This window comes from Juglans microcarpa x Juglans regia, chromosome 3S (assembly GCF_004785595.1).
Source record: "Juglans microcarpa x Juglans regia isolate MS1-56 chromosome 3S, Jm3101_v1.0, whole genome shotgun sequence".
Lineage (NCBI taxonomy): Eukaryota > Viridiplantae > Streptophyta > Magnoliopsida > Fagales > Juglandaceae > Juglans > Juglans microcarpa x Juglans regia.
Genome location: NC_054599.1, coordinates 16,341,871 through 16,363,798, shown reverse-complemented (window position 1 = coordinate 16,363,798; position 21,928 = coordinate 16,341,871). Strand labels below are relative to the sequence as shown.

The window sequence follows — 21,928 nt, the reverse complement described above, 5'->3', positions numbered from 1 at the left end:
TGATTAAGCCTCACAAAAAAGGAGGTAGATCACGCATGGAACTCTATTTCGTATCTCCTTCCCTTGCACCTAATCTTGCTAACCAGTCTGCGACAACATTTCCTTCTCTATAAATGTGAGATATTGTGTAGTCCATTGTTGGAAGCAAATCTTGAAGTTCCTCCCAGTAGTCCTCCAAATACCAGATGCCACATCGAACTCTCTGCAACCAAGACAAAATCACCTTTGAGTCCATTTCAATGTCAACCAATAACAAGTTTAGCCTCTTATAGTGTTTAACACCCTCCAACAATGCCATCATTTCTACTCAAGTATTGTCACCATAACCTAGATTAATTGAAAATGCAAACAACAAAGAACCTTGCATATCCCGAATCAGTCCACTTGCCCCCGAAGATCCTAGATTTCCCAGACTACTTATGTCCGTGTTTAATTTCACTCTGCCTAGTGATGGCTTGGGCCATGATATTTAAACTGTTAAGGATGTAAGAATCAGCTTGCGTAAACTTTTTTATCTTTGAAATTCCTTGACAGAGCACGCCTATCCAATGTTTGATAGAATGCCATACAACCTGAACTGAATCAGCTTTGCCTTCCATACATGCATAACATCTTCTACCTCATAATCTCCAAGAAATAATAGTAGGCAAAAAACCCAAAATGAAACCTATTTGAGAGGAATTTGAAGCTCTTCGAAACCAACTAAGGCATGTTTCTCACCAAGTTCTACCAATTGGCAAGCCAAGGAGGGAACCACATTTCTTCCATACCTCAGCTGCAACCTCCCCATAAAATAAAACATGCTTTTGATCTTCATACATACCTTGCCTACAACAGTCACATTTTGAAACCAGAGGAATCCCAATCCACCTAATTCTGTCATCCACTGCCAGAGCACCCTGCCATGCCTTCCACACTAGTACAACGAACCTTTTAGGAAGCATATTATTCCATATCCACTTATGCCCCTCCATGGTAGGACCTCTTACCCGAATGCACTCCCAAGTTGATCTAGTGGTAAAAGTACCACTCTTAGCTTTGGTCCAAATTAGCATATCTCCTCCCTCTTTACATTTTGCAAGCACATTGAGAGCAATCTTAGCTGTTTCAATACCCACTAGCCTTTCTAAAAGAGCCACATCCTAGCCACTTTCAAGGTTTCATTCCTTAACTTTTAATAGAGGTTGCTCGACCACTGGAAATGTTTCAACAAGAGTCCCCTATTCCATCCACTTATCATACCAGAATAATACATTTCCATCTTTAAGTTTCCATTTAGACTCAAGACAATAGTAATACTTTTAACAAGCATACACCAAAACCTTATACCCTTTTGAGGGCCTAGTAGCATCAAAGGTTTGTTCCCAACTTATTTCTTACGAAAAAAATTAGCCCAAATTAGAGTGTTCTCATGCATCAGTTTCCATGCAAATTTTAAATGAAGTGCTCTTTGCATATCATCAAAATGTCTAAGTCCCAAACCACCTTTTGTAGTTGGCCTACATACTTGCCTCCAAGCAACCCATTTTTTCTTTCCTCTTCCATCACTTTCTCCAAAAAAAAAAAAAAAAAAAAAACAAAAAAAAAAGGAGCTCATTAAGCGATTCAATAAAGAAATAATATCTTTAGGAACTTGCAAAACTGCAAGGAGATGCAGGACCATACTAGCAAGGACATGCCTCAATAAAACCACCCTCCCCTACAGATAGCAGTCTCATTTTCCAACCGCTTATCTTTTTGCGAACCTTACTTACAAATCCGCAATTTTAAGCCTTCCCGAAACAATGGGAACCTCCAAATATTTAAAAGCAAATTTACTTTCCGAGAAACCCGTCAATCTTTGGAGATTACATCTTCTAGCCATGGAAATTTTATTAGAGAAAAACATATCAAATTTTCTCTTTGTTAATCAATTAACCAGACCAAGCCCTATATGTAGCCAAAATCTTCAAAATGAACCGAACTGAATTGCGACCACCATTAGTGAAAATAACCACATCATCCGCATACATTAGATGAGAAATCAAACTGGTACCTTGGGCTTGTGAGAACTGGCCAAATCTCTTCTCCTCTACACTTTGCTTTATAAGTTGTGATAAAATTTCATGTAAAGTAATGAATAAATAAGGGGACAAATGATCCCATTATCTCAATCCACGGACACCTTGAAAGAAACCTTTCGTAGTACCATCTACCAGAATAGAATATGAAGGCGTAGAAATGCACTCGCCAATCAATCCACAAACTGTGTTAGAAAAACCGAAAGATCGAAGCATCTCCATAATGAATTCCCAATCAACTTGGTCATATGTTTTGGCCATGTCCAGTTTTAACACCACATTCCCACCATGTATCTTCTTATTAGTAGAGTGAACCATTTCTTGTGTAAGACTTATATTTTCAAATATGCTTATGCCTGGAAACGCACCTTGTTCAAGAGATATCATTTTTGGTAGGAGTGTTGTCAAACGATTCACAATCACCTTCCAGAAAATTTTATAAAACACTGAACAAAGACTTATAGGTCTAAATTTATCGAACCCAGTTGGCATATCCATCTATGGAATTAACACCACATAAGAAGAGGTATAGAATCTAGGCCATTTACCTCCTCTAAAAAATTCCGAAGTTGCTGCCACAACATCCAACTTAATGATATCCCAAATGCTTTTAAAGAATCCCGACCTGAATCCATCTGAACCTGGTGCACTGTTAGAAGGTATAGAATCCAAGGCATTTTTCACTTATTCAATCGATGGAATAGTACAAATAGCTTCACTCTCGGCCATTGATATAACGAGCAAAATAAGATGAGATAAATCTAGCAAACTCCCATGTGTCTCCTTTCGCAGAAAGTTTGAAAAATAATTAACAGCTGCTAAATAGATTTCTTCTAGTGAACTCAAATAAGTGCCATCTTGAAGTCTCATATCTAAGACTCTTTTTTTTTTTTTCCTTTTATAAGACAAATAACCATGAAAGAATTTTGAGTTTTGGTCTCCATCAACACGCTATTTTACTTTCACCATTTGAGCTAGTATAGTCTCATCCCCGTGCCTCCAATAAGTTAACTCCACATGTTTCTGCACAAGTTCTTGTTCAATTCCTGGATCCCATCCATTATGCAAAGCTAACTCCAAAGTTTCTACCTGAGTTTCTAACTCTTGTAAACGAGCCTCAGTCCTCTAAAAAATTTGCTAATTCCTTTCTCTCAAAGCTACCCTTAATTTTTTCAGTTTAAGAGCCAACTTCAAAAGACCCGTTCCCCCCACTTCCTCTTGCCAAATATTTGCCACAAAGCACTGAAATTCTAAATGTTCCGTCCAAATTTGCTGAATCCAAAAAGGAGAAGGACCATAAAAGGAAGGATCTGATTGAAACTCCATGAACATGGGTGAATGATTCGATGTTGATCTCGATAAATAACAGTTTTTCACATTAGGAAATTTGGTCATACAACTAGCATTCAAGAAACACCTATCCAATTTCGCCTCGCTTCTCGAAAGACCACTCTGCCCATTACACCAAGAGAACCTCCTCCCCAAAGATTTCATTTCAATCAATCCACATTGGTAAATCCAGGAGTTAAACTCATCAATTGCTGCTCTCAGAAGAAGTCTTCCACCCCGACGTTCCGAATCCTCCCTTATTATATTAAAATCACTTGCAATAATACAATGTTCATTTCCTAGAATCTGCAGTTTAAATGCTCCCATAGTTCTATTCTCTCAACCATAGTGCACTTGGCATAAACAAAACAATAGAGGAAATTGTTAATACCATCACCTACTCGAAGTAAAATATACGTATATATATAAATAAACATGTACTACGACAAGAAAAATAAGCATTTATGATCAATTATTTATGACGAGAATGACTATTTGTGACAATAATAGATCATTTATGATGAGTCATTTTGGCATGAAATAATCATTTTAATAAGAAATAACTAGCTATAAATAAGCAGTTTTCTTGTAACATGCATAATATTATGAAATTTCTTTTTATTTTACATTGTGGTATAAAAAACATACAAGAATCTTATTGGATCTAAAAAAATGTTTCAATTCTTCTTCTTCTTCTTCTTCTTCTTCTTCTTCTTCTTCTTCCTAAAAAAATGGACCAAATTCTAATTAATTGTAATAGTAATCAATCCGCACTTTTGGAGGATTAACACAGTTTACAAAAGTCTTCAGCAAAGCCTACATTCTAGCCTTCTGCTTTCTCCCGTGATAGACCACATCCCATTAACCTGCTCTCTTCTTAAGGAAGTCAAGCAAAACAATCCTCAACATATCCCTCACTCAGAGTAAAAAATTCCATCTCCCCCACACACACACGCATCACCCTTATTCTCGGCCCAAATCCTTTTCCCACAATCTAGCTCACAGTGATCCGGAGGCACATATTAATGCAATCAACCAACCCCAAGCCTTAAACATCATTTCATCTATTTTCCTAAACCTTCAGAGCCTTTCATCTAGAACATCAATCCTCAGCACCCTTTCTTCCCCTCAGCCCAACCACCTCAAAGTCCCTACCATCTCTATATTACGGAAATATCTTATTCCTCTCCCTTAAAAAAAAAAAAAAGGACTAGCTACCTCCATCTTTAGAGCAACACATACCAGAAAATCTCGTGACCATTCAGCCCCAACCCATCCTTACAGTGCCTGAATCGCCCACCATCCCTTTGGAAGAACATCATACTGAGAGCAGAAAACATGATGAATAAAAAGAAGAGAACCTTCAACCTGCTAAGAAGAAACGCAAGTTGGAATCGGATGAAGTTGAACTTGAAAACACCCCACTGGATCAACTCCTCCAGAACATCAGAAAACACGTAGCAAAGAAGAAAAGTGGGGCTAGGAAAAAGCACACCCGTAGATCCCAAAGGACTTACCAAGCAACATCTCACACTCTGGATTGCAATGATATGGAAAATTATTGAAGCTGTGGCCGGGGTAAGCCGGAAAATGCCCCCAAACAGAAACATGAAGCTACTCTCCTGGAATTGCCGAGGATTAGCTAATCCCTCGACAACAAGAACACTAAGAGCTCTACTAAGAGACTATGATTCAGATGCCATCTTTTTGAGTGAAATCAAAACCCATTGTTGAGAATACTAAATAGCTTGTAAGAAGCATAGGTTTTCACCTTTTTGAATTGTAAGACCCAGTGATGTGAGGCCCAGTCCCGTGAACAAGGCCCAGCCTTTCTTGGAGAACTATATACGATGTCGTTTGGTGACCATCTCTTTTTCATCAGTTTCCTTTCCGATTTCTCCTCTTGTTGGTTATTTCTTCCCCTGTTTTTCTCTCCCTGTATCCCTTTCTCTTCACACGTTGCTTCAGTTCGGACTTCTTGCCTCTCTACACTCTTAATCCCTTGCAGATTAGTGTGCCTCTATTGTTCAGTATTTGTTGGTGCTGCAGTTTTGGGTAAAACAAGTTTCAGACTTGGGTTGCCAAGAGCTCCTCCAGTTGGTAAATCTCCTCTTTTCTCTTTTCCTCTCTAAGATTTCACATCTCTCTTCCTCTTACACAAAATGGCTATTGAATAGATTTTTTTTTAAAGTGCAGTCCGTGGTTTTGGTGGATTTTCCCATGCGTCTCCGTGTTTGTTGTAGTGCTGTGATTACGTCGTTCTACTCGGTTTCTCATAATCGTTGAGCCTCCAACCGTAAGTTATTCACTTAGTTGGGTAATTTTTCTCTCTTGAAGAAACAAAATTCTGACTTTCTCACCGAATCACAGGGAATTATTTTCATCTCTAGATAGTGTTGCATCGCTCCCTTCTTTCACCAATCACCACAAGACGCTAGGTATAAAATATTGTTGTAAACTTTCTTAGTCACCTGTTTACGTGTGTAAGAAGAATATAATTTGATTTGTTGGATTTGTGCTTTAGAAATAAATAGTAGTGAGTCTTGTTGGGTGCTGATTAACATTTAGAAGTGTTGGATTTTATTTTTGTGGAGTTGTGAACGGAGAAAAACGTTTAATGTGTAGTGCTGTTTTGGTTGAGTTGTTGGTATTTGCTTGGAGTTATGGGCTGCTGAATTGGGTTTGATGTATTGATTATATGAGTGGAAATTGGTTTTGGTGGGTGTTTAGACCAATATTGAAATTAGTATATGGTATTTTGGGTTAAAGTGTGGGTTGTCCAAGTGATTATATGGTTGTTTCAGATGAGTTAAATTTGCTGAAATATAGGTTAGAATTTGGGTCTTAATTTTTTAGATCGAAATTGTGTTGTTGGTCTTTAATACTTAGTTTATATATATTATTTTTATGAATAGGTGACAAGACTGATAGAGATCGTTTTCAAGGCATAGATAATACATTGCAGGAGTCAGGTAAGCGGGGTTCCTATGCTAGGCTTTATACGAGTTATTAAGGCTGAGGTTGACTTTCTGAAAACTTTGCATATTTTGTGTTGAAATGAGAACTTGGGAAAAACCAACATCGGTCGCTTATTTGCACTACTCATGAAATCTATATGAAGAATGTAAAATATTTTCTGACATGGATTGTGTAGACATGAGCTAAATTTTGTCATGTTGTTTCTGAAATCTGAAAAAGAGCGATATTGAGAATCTGAAAAATTGTGCATTGATTTAAGAAGATGCTTCGACTTTTGTTTTCAGTATGTGAGAATGATCTGATTATGTTTTGGTACTCTGTTTTATTTTGATATGGCATCTGAAAACCTTTGGCATGGTGTACTGATCTTGTATTTGACTCTGTCTCTGCTCTGCTTTGTTATGTTCTGCTTTGTTTAGGTTGGTACCAACTTCTCTGTCTCTAAGTGCACCCACTTTAGAAACAAAGTGATTTTATTGTGGTCTTTCTTGTGTGCACACTCGGGGTTCCGAGAAAAATAAAGGAAAGATTTCACCTCTGTCTCTACCTGGTTTGGCCACCGGAGTTAGCACAACCCTACCACGGGGGTGAAACATGGTCTCTGCTTACTGAGTTGTTGATAACTCACCCCCCTTTATCTTCATAATATTTTCAGATGATGTGGAGAGTTCAACTGAGGACCTGGATTAGGAATGGTGAGCATGATTAAGCTGAGGAGAGGATGTTAAAAGAGTGAATTCTGATGTCTTTTAGATTTAATTATGTGTTTGGTTTAGTAGGACTTATGGAATTATCAGTTTGGTATATTATGACTACCTGGAGATTGTGGATCCCTTGGTTTATTATTATTGCAGTAATGACTTTACGGAGTTTTTAAGGTGTTTATTTAGAAGATATGAGATTGATTTTTCTTATGAAGTTTTTGGAGATTTTGATTTAGATGTGTTGTGAGACATGTTTATAAGTGATAGGTAGTAATTCTCCAACGCACCCGGGTATAGGACGTTACATGAATACACCACCCAGATGGAAAACGATGAGGCCTTCTTACATGGAGACCTGGTCTTCACTTTGATGTTGTTTATATTTCTAATAATATTATCAATATTTTGATGTACTATGGTGTAAATTCTTCTAGTTACTTGATGTCTCTTGTTTATGGGCTTAGCTATTGGCAACAGAAAGAAAAGTTTTGGAAAAATATGTCAGTCATATCCAATTCCAATTTAGGGTCGTGGATCTGTATTGGAGACATGAATGATATATGTTCCCATAATGAAAAAAGAGGGGGGGGGGGGGGGGGCGCCCCTCCCCATCCACAATTCAAAATCATCTTACGGAGTTCACCAATAATGAAGGTCTAATAGACTTAGGTTTTCAAGGCTCCCCTATACTTGGTCTAACAAACGAGAGGGGAAGGCTAACATCTGCGAGAAGATAGACAAAGGGTTAGCCAATGCTAAATGGAGAATCCTTTTTCCCAATACCAACATCACCCACCTTCCAGCCACATCCTCTAACAACACCCCCTCCTCCTTAACACTAATGACACTTTTGAAAACCTCCCCAAATCCTTCAAATTTGAAGACTTTTGGTTCAGAGACTCAAAGTCATTTAACAACCATTTTTATTGCTTGGAACCACCAGTGTTATAAATTCCCTATCTACATTCTTAGACTCGGTTTGGATGTCCAGATGAGATACAAACTATCTCATATGAGCTCTACATCATGTTTCATCTGCCCATCCAAACTATAGAATACAAAGTTTTATCTCATATTCAATTTTTCAACCACCTCTACAGTACTTTACAGTGCCGCTACATTACTGCTACAAAGTTTCATCTATCTCTACAGTACCGCTATAGTAACACTAACTACCACTTTTTTAATATATATAATTATCTATTATAATTTTATTTCATTGTAATATATAATTAGAAAACATATTTCAAATTTTATAAAATATAGTATAATAAATAGGTCATAAGTAGAATAATTTCGTTTAACAAAGAAATATGTTCATATTTGGGAATATTGAAATAATCACGACCAATTACAAAAAATATATTTTGGGAAAGTCAAAATATATATGGGTTTTTAAATTAATAATAGATATTACTTATTTGTAATATATTCATAATATTCTCCATCCAATAATTAAAAATACTTTTCAATAATTGGTGGGACCCACCACTTTATCAAATTCTCAAAAAGTTAAAACCATCCCATCTCATCTCATCTCACTATCCAAACACACACTTTTTTACAAACCATCTCATCTAATCTTAACTCAAAAATCTTACTACGATTCAAAATATCTCATCTCATCTCCATCTGAACTGCGGAACCAAACGAGGTATTACTCAAAAGATTAAGGTGGTAAAAATATTCATTAAGGATTAGAACTACAAGCACTTTGGTCATATAAGGCAACTAATCAAATCGCACAATACAGAAATAGATTGTGTTCAGCGTTTGGCCCCTACAGGTAATAACAAAGCAAGAGATGAGGTTTTGTGCACAGCTCTCCACAAACAAATTAAAAGAGAAGAAGCTTTGTTGAATCAAAAGTCACGACAACAATGGCTCTCCTTCAATGATCTCAACACCAAATATTTGTATGCTAGTACGATAATCAAACGTTGTAGAAACTCCGTTGATATGCTAAAGCATCAAGAAGATAACTGCAGAACAAGATGTACAAACATTGGAGAACTCTTTATGCATCACTACAAAAAGAAATTTACATCAAGCAACCCATAATTTTCTCTGGAACTATCTAATCTCCTCCCTAGATTAGCAATCATATTGGCAATAACTTCCTTTTTTAGCATTCCAGAAGGGTCTGAGATAAGAGAGACCTTATTTTTCCTTGGTGCTCACAAAGCCCTTAGATTGGATGGTATGACTACAAATTTCTTCAAAATGAGTTGGTAGATTACAAGCAAACAAGTCATTACTGTAGTGAAATATTTCTTTCAACATAGCCATCTTCTTCATGAGATAACACTCATATTGTACTTGTAAGGTGATTTACCCCACTTTATAAGCCCACTGGATGTTCGGCCGAGAGTTATGGGCTTCACCCCAATATCCAGCTCCAGGACCCAAACTTGCTCACGAAGTAAGTCACCTGCAAGGGAAGGCAAACAATGATGACTAATGGGATGGACAGACCTGATGCCGCTCGTGTATCTCGCTCATGGGGACTCGTACAGGCAAAGAGGGAAATATGGAGGACCTTTGATCTTCTGACATAAGAACATCAACAGACCACCAAAGATACCAGTAGAGTAAGGCAAATCAAGGAACTACATCGTATTAATGGTGCCATTGCAAAGGCACACTACATTAAAGGATTCTGACAAAAGGAACAGTAAAAATGACATGAACTCTATAAGGGCAGGCACGATCTGTCCCCTTTAGACTCACGATATAAGTAGCAATTTCCAAGTACGAGAAAACTTTTTGATCTCTAAACTCTCTCATTATTTACAAACTTTCAAAATACTCTTCTAACTTTGGCATCGAAGATTCTCTGGCCCCAAGGCCACCCTCTCCCAGTTTCTTTCTTCTCTATTTTTGCAGGCCTAGTTTCAAAGACTTGAGTTGCTGGCACCTGGCCCAAAGGCGTACGAAATACAATGTTAATGGTGGCACCGTCTGTTGGGCCCTAGTATATCTTGCGTGTACTTCTTATGACTGTGACAACCCATTCCAGATAACTCGGAAACTAACCAATAGCGTCGAGGAACAAGGAAGCTAACCAACGAGGAAGCCAAACTCCTAGGATTGGAGGCAGAGACACTCCGGAAGAAAGGCGGGAACATACCCAGGAAGGGATGCCTTCGAGTGGGGGGTGAACGTAGTATGCCCTATGGTAGCTGACTGCACCTTGCCACCACCGTTCGCCTGTGCCTCAACTGAAGACGAAATCCGAGATAAGTGGGGACTCATAAAGGTGGAACCAAACGTGATGTTGGAGTTCGCTCTCTTAAACTTAGATCAACCAGAAGCCATGGCAAGGATCGGCAGCGAAATGATGCCTGAGGTGTGGAGTACCATGCAACAACTCCTCACCAAGCATAAAGACGTATTCGCTTGGAGCCACAAGGTCATGCCTGAAATAGCCCCTGAAGCCATAGATGACAACCTTAGCGTAGACCTAAAGGCCAAAGGGGCCACTTGACGCCTCTCTTAAGGTGCATCTCCCCTGAAGAAGCCAAATATGTGTTGGCAAAAATACACGAAGGGATCTGAGACAGTCACTCAGGAGGAAAGGCACTAGCCAGAAAGGTGATGAGGGCAAGGTATTATTGGCCTTGTGCCTTGCGAGATGCCGAGGAATACGCACGGAAATGTCGAAAGTGCCAAGAGTACACTAAAGTACCCCACTGCTCGTCAAAAGAATTGATGTCAATCACGTCATCTTTGCTCTTCGCCCAGTGGGGGAATTGGCCTGGTTGGCCCACTGCCCCTAACAAGGGTGGAAGTAAAACTTGTGGTAGTGGCTGTGGATTACTTCACCGAGTGGGTTGATGCCGAAGCCCTAGCAACCATCATGGTGAAAAACATCACGCGGTTCCTATGGAAGACAATGATTTGCAGATTTGGCATCCCACGCACTATCATATCGAACAATGGGAGATAGTTTGATTCCGATCACTACTGTAATTGGTGCCAGGAGTTAGGAATCAAGTTTCAATACTCATCTTCGGGCCACCCCTAGTCTAACAGGTAGGTGGAGGCAACCAACAAGACGTTGATGAGAATGCTCAAGAAGTGACTCGACGATAGGAAAGGAGCGTGGGCAGAGGAACCTTCTGGTGTCCTGTGGGCCTACCAAGTCACAGTAAAGGCACCAATAGGGGAAACTCCTTTCACCCTCACTTACAACCACGAGGCGATGCCACCAGTGTAGATCGAGGTCCCCACCTACAGAGTTCAGCACTTTGAGCAAGACTCCAATAACAGGCGGTTGGAATAACAACTTGATTTGCTGGAAGAAGTCAAGCTAGAGGTAGAGATAAGAATTGCCGCCAACAAAAGGAGGGTTGAGCAGTGTTTCAACAAGCAAGTGTGTTTGAGAACATTCAAGGCCGGAGACCTCGTACTCAAAGAAACAGGAACAACAGCGCGAGACGAGGGAAAACTGGGTCCTCAATGGGAAGGCCCCTATGTGGTCACCGCCACCAATTGCCCTAGCTCCTACCGGCATCTAGAATCCCAAGTAAACGAGTTGCCACACTCCTGGAATGCCAAACTCCTACGTAAATGTTATTGCTAACGCTAGCTTAATTATCATAAATTCATGTTTTCGTGCATACACTACAAATCCTAATAAAAGAGGTATTGTGTGTCAATGTCAAGTTTTAGGGACATAACAGAATCTCCATCAATGAAATCTTTAATTGACTATTTACCTCCCCGTGAGACACCAAAGGGACGAATCACGCCAGAGGCTGCTCTGTCCCTCTTGCAGAAGAGTGCGGGTTGGCCCTCGGCCACCTGAAGACAGAAACTTACCTTCCTTGTCAGCGTCAACAGGTGGGACTGAGTCCAGTCCCAAGTTGTCTGAACAACATATCTCCTGTGGGACCAAAAGTTAAGGGTGAGCCGGAGAGCGGGTCTAGCCCCGAGGTTACCCGAAAAACTTACCTGACCTCTATGTTGAAGTGTGCGATTAGCACTAGCCTGACCTAAACTTACCATTTCCTGCGATATCAATGGGCGGGAGTGGGTCCAGTCCCAAACTGCCTGAACAACCTACCTCCCTATGAAGGATGATAGGTGAGTAGGAGGCTCAACCTCTTCGTCCAGGAGAGTAGGACCAACCCCTACAGCCCAAAAGACTTACCCCAACCATCTTCACAGTGAAGGAGCGGACTAGCCACATCGTTGTCTGAATTACCTTCCCTAAACGGTACCAAAGGGATGGGTGTAATGCCTAAGGCTGCTTTATCCCTCCCGCGGTGGAGTGCGGATTAGTTCTCAGTAACCCAAAGGAAAGGCTTACCTTCTTCATAAGCATCAACAGGCAGGAGCATGTCAAGTAGCAAATTGCCCGAATAACCTACCACCCCACAGACCAAGGAGATGGGTCGAGCGAGAGGCCTCCTTCTCTCCCCTCGGTGGAGAGCGTGACCAGCTCCACGACTACCTGAATAACTTATCTTTACCTCTACTGCAACAGAAAGTGGGTTCAGCACCAGTGATTAGTGTACGAAAGTGCACTCTAAATACCCTATTATTGGACTAAAATGCTAAAATGTGAATATAAATCATAGAAATTAATGTGTAATCTTGAATTTAATTTCTATTTACTTTGGGATATTCTTGAGCAGATTTTTATGTTTAATTTCAGAGTCTTTAAAAGAGCAAGTCAAAACCCAGTCAAATTCAAATGACTTTCAAGTGGGCAAGATGTTGGAACAATTTAAAGTCTTTTAACGAGTGTAGGACTCTTCAAATAAGGATAATGATGAGATTTGAGAGTAATTCGGATAAAGAGAAAAAGTCAGTCTGAAATTCACTAGAAGACATCCTTACATACTTTAGTATTTTGATCGTAATTTTCTACTCAAATATCGGATTAATGCGATTCTTGATGCGTTAGAAAGCTATCTTTAAAGGCTACAAATTTATCTCGAATAATTATTTTTAAATTTGAATTCCTGAAGCACATACATAGCTACCAATATGAGTACTAAAATTTAGGCGATTCTGTATGTTGGAATATGAAGACATTATGATTTCTTTTCTACCCTATATAAGCATTTCATTAGCACGAAATTGAGAGTTTCTTAAGAGAGAGAAGGCTTAGTACTGAAGAATGAGGAGACAAAATTAATTTCTATGGCCACCGTTTGATTTATTTTTCTCTTGAGATTTTCGTTATCCATTATATTTATGGCTAGGGATGAACTTGCAAATTAGATGGTATTTTTAATTTATCTATTTGATTTTCAATTACTAAAACTTTTTTGTTTTATCATTCTCAATTCATTGTTGATTTTCTTCTCTGAATAATCATAGAATTTATTCTGTTTATGGATTCAGCCATTTTTTTATTGAATGAATTAGCTCTTTGATTATGTTTGGACCAATTATTTATTTATATTGATTTAATTCTTTGCTGCAATATCACTCCCTGAGTATATTGTTGTTGTTGAATTTTCTTAATAGAGATAATAATTTACGTATTTTAAAAGTGGGCAATGATTTTTCAAAGAGTTGCATTTGGTTTCATTTTGGTTTATAAATCTATACCTTCCGATTGGAAATTTTGGGAATTGAGTTTCCAATTGAGTTTTTCAATAAGGGATTCCCGACGCTTTACAGTTCTTCAAATTTGAGTACTTTTCCGTTAGTCATTTTGTTTCACTTTAATTTACATTTAAAATTAATCTTTATTCTCCATTAATCATTTAATATTTTTCTTTAGTTTCTTTGTTCCTTCTATTATTATTTTAATTTGTCTGTCTATGGAATTAACACTCCAAAGCTGTGCTATAACTTCTGCATTATTATTTGAACGTAATCAATTTTTAGTGCTGCTACCGAGGAGACGGTAGAAGAATTGCTAGATAGTTTTTCTTTTCAGCAGTTTTTAAAGGCGGTAATTTCGTTCATTCTTTTAGTTTGATGTATTATTTTTTTCTTCTTTTTTTTATAGTATTTTTATTTTTTTAGTATTTTGTTACCTTGCATGCACAAATATAGAGACACCTTGGGTAGATTTGCTTGTACGCCTATGCCAGAGTCAGAATCATACTTTTTAAATTCTTTATTTGACAATCCATGTAGTATGGGTGCTATCCGCCCTTACGGAGTGGGGCCACCCCTTCTCCGTCCCCCGCCCTTGCTTGGGCGGGGTGATAATTTTTTCCCCGTAATCCGCCACCGTGTCCATGTGGGGGCGGGGAACCCCATGCATTGCACGAGGTGTGGGGGTGGACCTCCATCCAATCGCCCCCCACCCCCTCCTCCCCTCTTCGGCTCCCCCAATCGATTACAACAAACCCAAACACTAGAACAAGTTACAAACTCAAATCAAGAGAGAATCATATATTTATCTATTTCTGTGTCTTTTACAATAATGAACAAACCCAGATCAATAGAGATTCATCTACCTCGATGTCTGTTACTTTCATGGCAAATGAAATTGATTCCTCTTAGTGGCATCTGTTACAACAAACCCAATCGAGTCCTCTTTGCCGGCGTCTATCACTTTCATGGCAAACGAGATCGAGAGAGTTCAGGATGAGAGAGATCAAGATGAGAGAGATCGAGAGAGATTAAGAGAGTTCAAGAGAGTTTGGGACGAGAGAGATCGAGTTGGGACAAGAGAGATCGAGAGAGTTTGAGAAGCTGAGGTCTGAGTTTGGGGGGGGGGGGGTGGTTGGCCTTAGACATGAGGGAGTGGGGCAGGGGATTTACGAAGCGGGGCTGAGCCCCCTCCGTCCCCTGGCTCCGCAAAGCCCCTGTGAGAAGCGGATCCCCCACCCCACCCAAGCGGGGTCGGGATAGTGCAGCGGGCACCCGCTGCCCACCCCTACCATCTAGTCTCGAAGAAATGAGTAAACATGAAGATCAACCCACTAGAACTCTTCAAGATTACCTCCACCCTACACGCACAACCACACCATCATGCATCATGTTTCTAGCTAATACTAACCAACTAAATTTTAAAACAGGGATGATACAGTTACTCATTACTTTTCATGGCTTGGAAAATGAAAATCCATATGTGCACATTAGGGAGTTTGAGGAAGTAGTTGTGACCTTGCATAGTCAAAATGCAACTTATGACGTTGTGAGACTTAAGTTCTTTCCTTTCTCTTTGAAGGATAGGGCTAAGAGTTACTATACTCGCTGAGACCACGATCTATTGGGTCATGGAATGAGATGATTCAGGTCTTCTTTAATAAATATTTTCCTTAACATAAGATTAACGCATTAAAAAGGCAAATCTCTACCTTTGCACAAAAGGAAAGTGAGACTTTATATCAGCCTTGGGAGAGATTTAATGAGTTGTTTAGTATGCGTCTTCACCATGGGTATGAGAATTGGTGTTTAGTGAGTTATTTTTATGAGGGACTTACACCTAGAAAGCGTCAATTTGTGGAGATAATGTATAATGGTGAGTTCTTATAGAAAGATCCTGATGATGCCATAGAATACCTCAATGAGTTTGCTAAAAAACTCACACTTGGACTGGACCTAGTGCTACTGAGAGCACAAATAGGTCACGACCTACAAGAAATCCAAATAGGGTGAAATTTACCATCTTAGGGAAGAGGATAACCTAAAGGCTAAGGTTGAGATGCTCACTAGGGAGCTAGATGTGTTAAAGACTAAGGACTTAAAGCCAACACACGTGGCTAATCATGCAGAGTCTTTTGGTCCATGTTTTGTGTGTGGCAGGGTAGATCATCTTGCCCAAGAGTATCCTACACTTACTGAGATGATAGAGATGTATAAGGAACAATGTAATGCCTTAGGTATGTACAAAAAGTCTTTTACACCTTACTCTAATACCTATAATCTGGGGTGCCGCAATAACCCCAATTTTATCTGAAAATCTGAAAACCAACCTCTTGCACAACCCCCTAAATCATATCCTGCACAATATCATGCACCTTCATCTTCTTGGAGTCCTTTAGAAGACATTTCGTATGCTTTTATTGAGGTACAGAGTAAAACTAATCAAAAGTTTGAATCTTTAATTATGTAGGTTATTGAAGAAAATAATGAGATAAAAAGCCATGTATCCAAGTTAATGAGTTCTTTGAGTGTGAATGAGCGTGGCAAGTTCTCTTCTCAAACTCAATCCACACCCCAAGGTTAACATATGGCTCAAGAAAATTTGAACGAGGTCAATGCCATTGTGACACGAAGTGGTAAGTCTTTATACATCCCAACAACTGATAAATCCGAGGATGTTGAAGACGAACAAAGCAATGACAGTGCTGAGTTACCCAAGAAAGCCGAGGTAATTAAGAGCCTAGTTAAGGTACCATTTCCTCAAACTTTAAAATCTGGTATGCGAACTTTGAATTCTAGCAATGAAATCTTAGAGAACCTCATGCAGGTAAAGATCAATCTTCCTCTTTTGCATGTTATTAAACAAGTTCCTACTTATGCAAAAGTTCTCAAAAATTTGGGTATAGTTAAGAGGAAGCACCATGTTAAGAAGACAACATTCCTGACAGAGCAAGTTAGTGCTCTAATTGAGCAGCGAATCCCTCCTAAGTACAAGGATCCTGGTTGTCCAACCATTGCATGTAATATTGGGAATCATGAGTTTGGGCAAGCGTTGCTAGATTTAGGAGCTATTGTAAATTTGGTGCCTTATTCCATTTATTTGCAACTTGGTTTTGGTAAAATTAAACCCACTTCTGTTGTGCGTTAAATGGCTGACCGTTCAGTTAATAAACCGAGAGGAATAGTTGAGAATTTTTTGATTCAAATTGATAGGTTTTACTACCCAGTTGATTTCTTAATCTTTGATACTAGTTCTGTTGTTGACTATAATTCTAAAATCCCCTTAATTTTAGGTAGACATTTCCTTGCTACTGATAATGCTCTCATTAATTGCAGGAATAGTCTAATGAAGCTCTTTTTTGAGAATATGACTCTTGAGGTGAATATTTTCTGTATTGAAAAACAACCAATAGAGGATGATGAGTGCTACTAAACGTATATGAATGATGCACTCATAGACAAGGGAGTTCACACAACTCATGATTTTGATTCTTTTGAATATTTTTTTGTTAATTCTGAGTTTGATAATATGAATGATTCATCTGATATTGTTGATGTTTGTGCTATTTTTTATGAATCTCAGGATTATGATCCACATATTTGGCAACCAAAATTTAAGGAGCTGTCTAAGAAAAGTGAAAAGCAAATTCCTTCAAGCGTGGATAGTCCCAAATTGGAATTGAAGCCACTGCCCTCAGGTCTTAAGCATGCATTTCTCGACCGAGGTGACACTTGTTAGTATTTCTTCGAAACTGAATACTGGTAAGCTTAGAAAATTTCAATTCACCGAGTTGGAAGAGTTGAGAAATGATGCTTATGAGAACTCTAAAATCTATAAGGCTAAAACGAAAGCGTTTCATGATAAAAATATTGGTAGGAAGATGTTTAAACCTAATGATCAAGTATACTTATAAGATTCTAGACTTCACAAGCATCAAGGAAAACTTCGGTCTAGATGGACCGGCCCTTTTGTAGTGAAGAATGTTTTTGCAAATGGGGCAGTAGAAATAGAGGATCCTAAAGATGGTCGGATCTTTAAAGTAAATGGCCAACACCTTAAAGTATTAATTGATAGGCAAGTTCTGCAAGTCGAAGACATTTCACATGTGGATCTAGTTTATCAACCTTGACCACACCACGCATGTATGTTTTTTTTTATTTGTTTTCTTTTGTTTGTTTTGTTTTGTTTTTGTTCTCTCTTATTTTCATTCTTTTCCATTTTGTTTGCAGGTTAGTTTCATTTTGTTATTTCAGGTTACCATTTTTTGTGCTTAACAAGCTACACACGTCACTCATTAGGTGTACCATTTTTATTTACTCCCCATTCAAATTTGATTTTTAAACATTGAGGACAATGTTTCATTCAAGTTGGAGAGTGGTGGTGCAAATTCAGTATTTAAAATGCTTGTTGGAACTCTGTGGCATATTTTCATGTGTTAATTTTTTTTTTTAATTTGCATCATACATGCATCATTTTGACATGTGTACTCATTCTCATTCATAGTCTTCTTCGCGAATTCACCAACCTCACCATAATCATTTTTTGCTGAAGCATTCACAGAACCCCTAATGCACTCATCCAATCTTTGTGGTAAGATGGTGGTTTGACACATGTAGCTAGAGAACTCTTTTGCTTAAGTATTTATGTGACTTTTGGAGAAGATTAAGAGCCTACAAATGCAATAAATTGTGATAAGTGTTCATTGATCTGTTGAATTGAGCACTTCTTTTGAGAATATCGTTACATGGTTTGTAGTAAGATGGTGGATCTACTTGGGATATGACGAAGGTCAGCTTAGGATCAACATTTGAGTCTTTCAAGCTAACCCTTTCCATCATAGACCCCTAGTAGCCAACTTTGAGCCAATAAACACATGTACATTTTTCTTTTCATATGCCCACATCATCCATGTCTCTCCACATTGGAGTATAGCCTATACATAAATTTTTCTACCCTTTTTACTTCCAAGTGTATACTAGGTGTGAAATTTAGATTTTTCTTTTATTTTCTTTTATTTATTATTATTATTTTTTTGCATTGAGTTCTTTGATTAAAAACAAAAAAAGTCAAGGTTGGGTAGAAATGGCAAGAATACCAACGTGACGTGTGTTTGTTCATCAAATTGTTGAAAAAAAAAGAGAATAGGAAAAATAAGGAAAATCATTATTATTCGATGATCTGAAAAGATAGAGAGTACATCAAGTGAGAAGTGTAGTCTATTGAGATATTTAATAAGATTCCCTTTGTATGTACTTGAAAGTTTTTGAATCATTTTCTTTTTTCTTTTTTCATATCGCCCTGAACCTAAGCTACGTTATAACCTTTTGTGTTGTCCATTCTGATTCTAAGTAAAATTTTGGAAAGAGTGGTGAAAGTCTCATTTGTTAGTGTTCGTATAATAAAATCAATATTTGCTTGTTGCTTGTACATAATTGCCTAATTCTCCATGAGAGTGCATGTACACCCCTTGTCAACTCCATAGAGAGAATCCTCACACGAAACACTTTTATACCCTTGAGTTATGGAGTTGAACCTTTCGCTTAAGATGTTCTTGATGTTGCATGTGCTAGGGCTTTTGGTTAGATGGATATAGTTTGGAACACACACACACACTCTGTGGATTGCTATAGGTGGATTACTTGCGATAGGGTTATTGAATTCGTAAGATTGCTTTGATATATGAATCTGAAAGGTGTAACTTGGTGGCCTTTGTGTGTAATTTTCTTTGGTCTCTTTCGTTGTTTTGGCATGAAAATTATTAGGGACTAGTAATAAGTAAGTTGGGGGGCGGGGTCAGATGAGTGTACGAAAGTGCACTCTAGCACCGTTTGGATATTCAACCTACTTCAACTCATCTCATCTCATCATTACAACTTTCCCATTCCCATACAAAATATAACAAATAATTCAACTTTTATTCTTCTATTCACAAATCATCTCAACCCATCTCGACTCATCTCTAAATCCAAACCACTCATAATTACTCTATTATTGGACTAAAATGCTAAAACGTGAATAGAAATCATACAAATTAATGTATATTCTTGAATTGAGTTTCTATTTACTTTGGGATACTCATGAGCAGATTTTTATATTTAATTTCAAAGTCTATAAGAGACCAAGTCAAAATTCAGTTAGACTTTCAAGTGGACAAGACGTTGGAACAACCTAAGAACTTTCAACGTGTAACGCCCCAGTCTCGCAAGGGTCTGAGAGTTATATCCTATCACTTAAACTCACATTTCAACAATATAATAATGGATTCCAAATTCTCAATATCATATAGAAACTTCGATTCAAACTAGTTTATTCAATATAACCAATTTTCTAAAATGTCAAGTCATCATAACACAATAAAATTTCTTTATAAAAATTGTCAATACTCATAAAAACTTTATATGCTTAACCCACTATACTTAAATCATCTCACCTAAAGCTTAAAAATCTTGATTCCCAGCTGAAATATCCAAAATCATCTGAAAAATATTGTGGAGATAAGGAGTGAGTTATCAACAACTCAGTAAGCAGAGAACATATACTAGCATGTAAACATGAGCATTTATAAAGTTCGGTATGCTGAACAAAACATTTGCTTTCAAAATGCAGAAACAACATATTTACTTTCGGAATGCATAAATAAACTTGGTACAAAACATCAGAGCTAAATTTTGAGAAAAAATAAAATTATTCCCAAAAAGAAAATCCTTTGGCATATCCAAACTGAAACATTATATTCATATCATCTCATAGCATCACATCGGGACAAATACCATATTTAATCCCAGTGGTAGGGTTATAAACCATCATTACACCCGTGGTTGAGCCGTATACCATGTTTCACCCTCGTGGTAGGGTTATAAACTACCATTATAGCTGTGGCTGGGTTGTATTCCATGTTTCACCCCCGTGGTAGGGTTATAAACCACCATTATACCTGTGACTGAGCCGTATACCATGTTTAACCCTCGTGGTAGGGTTATAAACCACTATTATACCTATGGATGGGCCTTAACAGGAACAAAACGGAACATCATCGGAATCAGTTCACATTTAGATACAAAATCAGAACTTCATGCCAAGATTTTCAGATGACACATCATATCAAAACAAAATATTGAATAGCTTCATGTCATTTCACATGTTCGAAATAAACAGAATCAAAACATCTTCATTTATGCATAACAAAATGTTTTAGATTTTCATATTCGCTCTTTTTGTATAGTTTAGAAACAGAATGTACAAAATTAGCTTATGTCTACACCAGTCATGACAGAAAATACTTTCTCTTATATTGAATTTTTGCATATACAGAATAAACATCTGAGGTCGTTTTCAGATTTCTTTTAAAAAACAAATGCGCTTATTTTCAAAGTCAACCTCATTTCATTTCTTTTATGCAAAACTAGTATATGAACTCCGCTTATCTGAACTTCTTAGTTTATAAGAATTTCTCCACAGTAGTACTGAGCGAAATTCAATCGTCACCTATAAAATTTGTCATGAAACTCCCATAAATTTCAATCGAACACTTACTTCAATTCTTAAACTTGAAATACTAAGTAACCTATTTTTCTATAAATCTAAATTCCTCGAAACCCTAACATATCATCAAATCTCAAATACATCGATTTTCACTCAATTTTTCCCGACCAAGACATAAACTCTAAATTCTATCTACCTTCAGACCAACAGTAATTTAAAAACCTTAACTATTTTTTACCAAGCCACTTTTTAGACTAATTTAAAAAAATGAGCCGGAGTCACTTACAAAATCCAATAAATTTTCTACAAAAAGACTGGCTCAACGTAAAAAAAAAAAAAAAAAAAAAAAAAAGAAGACAATCCACTAAAATATAACTTTTTAAAAGAAAAATCATCATGCTTTGGTTTAAAAAAATCAGAGGGTAAGATTGTACTTTCGTCAAAATTTTTTGTTAACCTTACAGCAAAACAGCTACTTCCCATTTTGAGACAATATCGAATTGCAAGGAGTGGAAAGACTGAGGCTTACCGAGAGGGAAGGACTAGGCACGACAGAGCTGGGTTTGGGAGGCGGTTGAGGAGGGTCAGTGCAGCAGCCTGTCGCTGAGAGAGAGAGAAAGTGATAAGAGAGAGACCAAGTGATGAGAGGAAGAGAGTTCGAAAGTGGTGAGAGAGATCGGGGAGGAGACCGAGGTGCCAAGCAGCACTTTCTATGTCGTGTGGTGACGATGGGTGGGGCTTAGCGACATGGCTTACGGTGGGAAATAATTCCCCTGTTTCGGTGGTATGAAACAGAGGTGGCTTTCAAG

At 38.0% G+C, this 21,928-nt stretch overlaps 1 non-coding gene across 1 annotated transcript; it reads right to left on the bottom strand.

The window, feature by feature from the left end:
• Positions 1–15,324: 15,324 nt before the first annotated feature.
• On the bottom strand, positions 15,325–15,432 carry LOC121258930. The gene has a single exon (XR_005939481.1). It is a non-coding gene; the product is annotated as a small nucleolar RNA R71 (small nucleolar RNA).
• Positions 15,433–21,928: the final 6,496 nt, after the last annotated feature.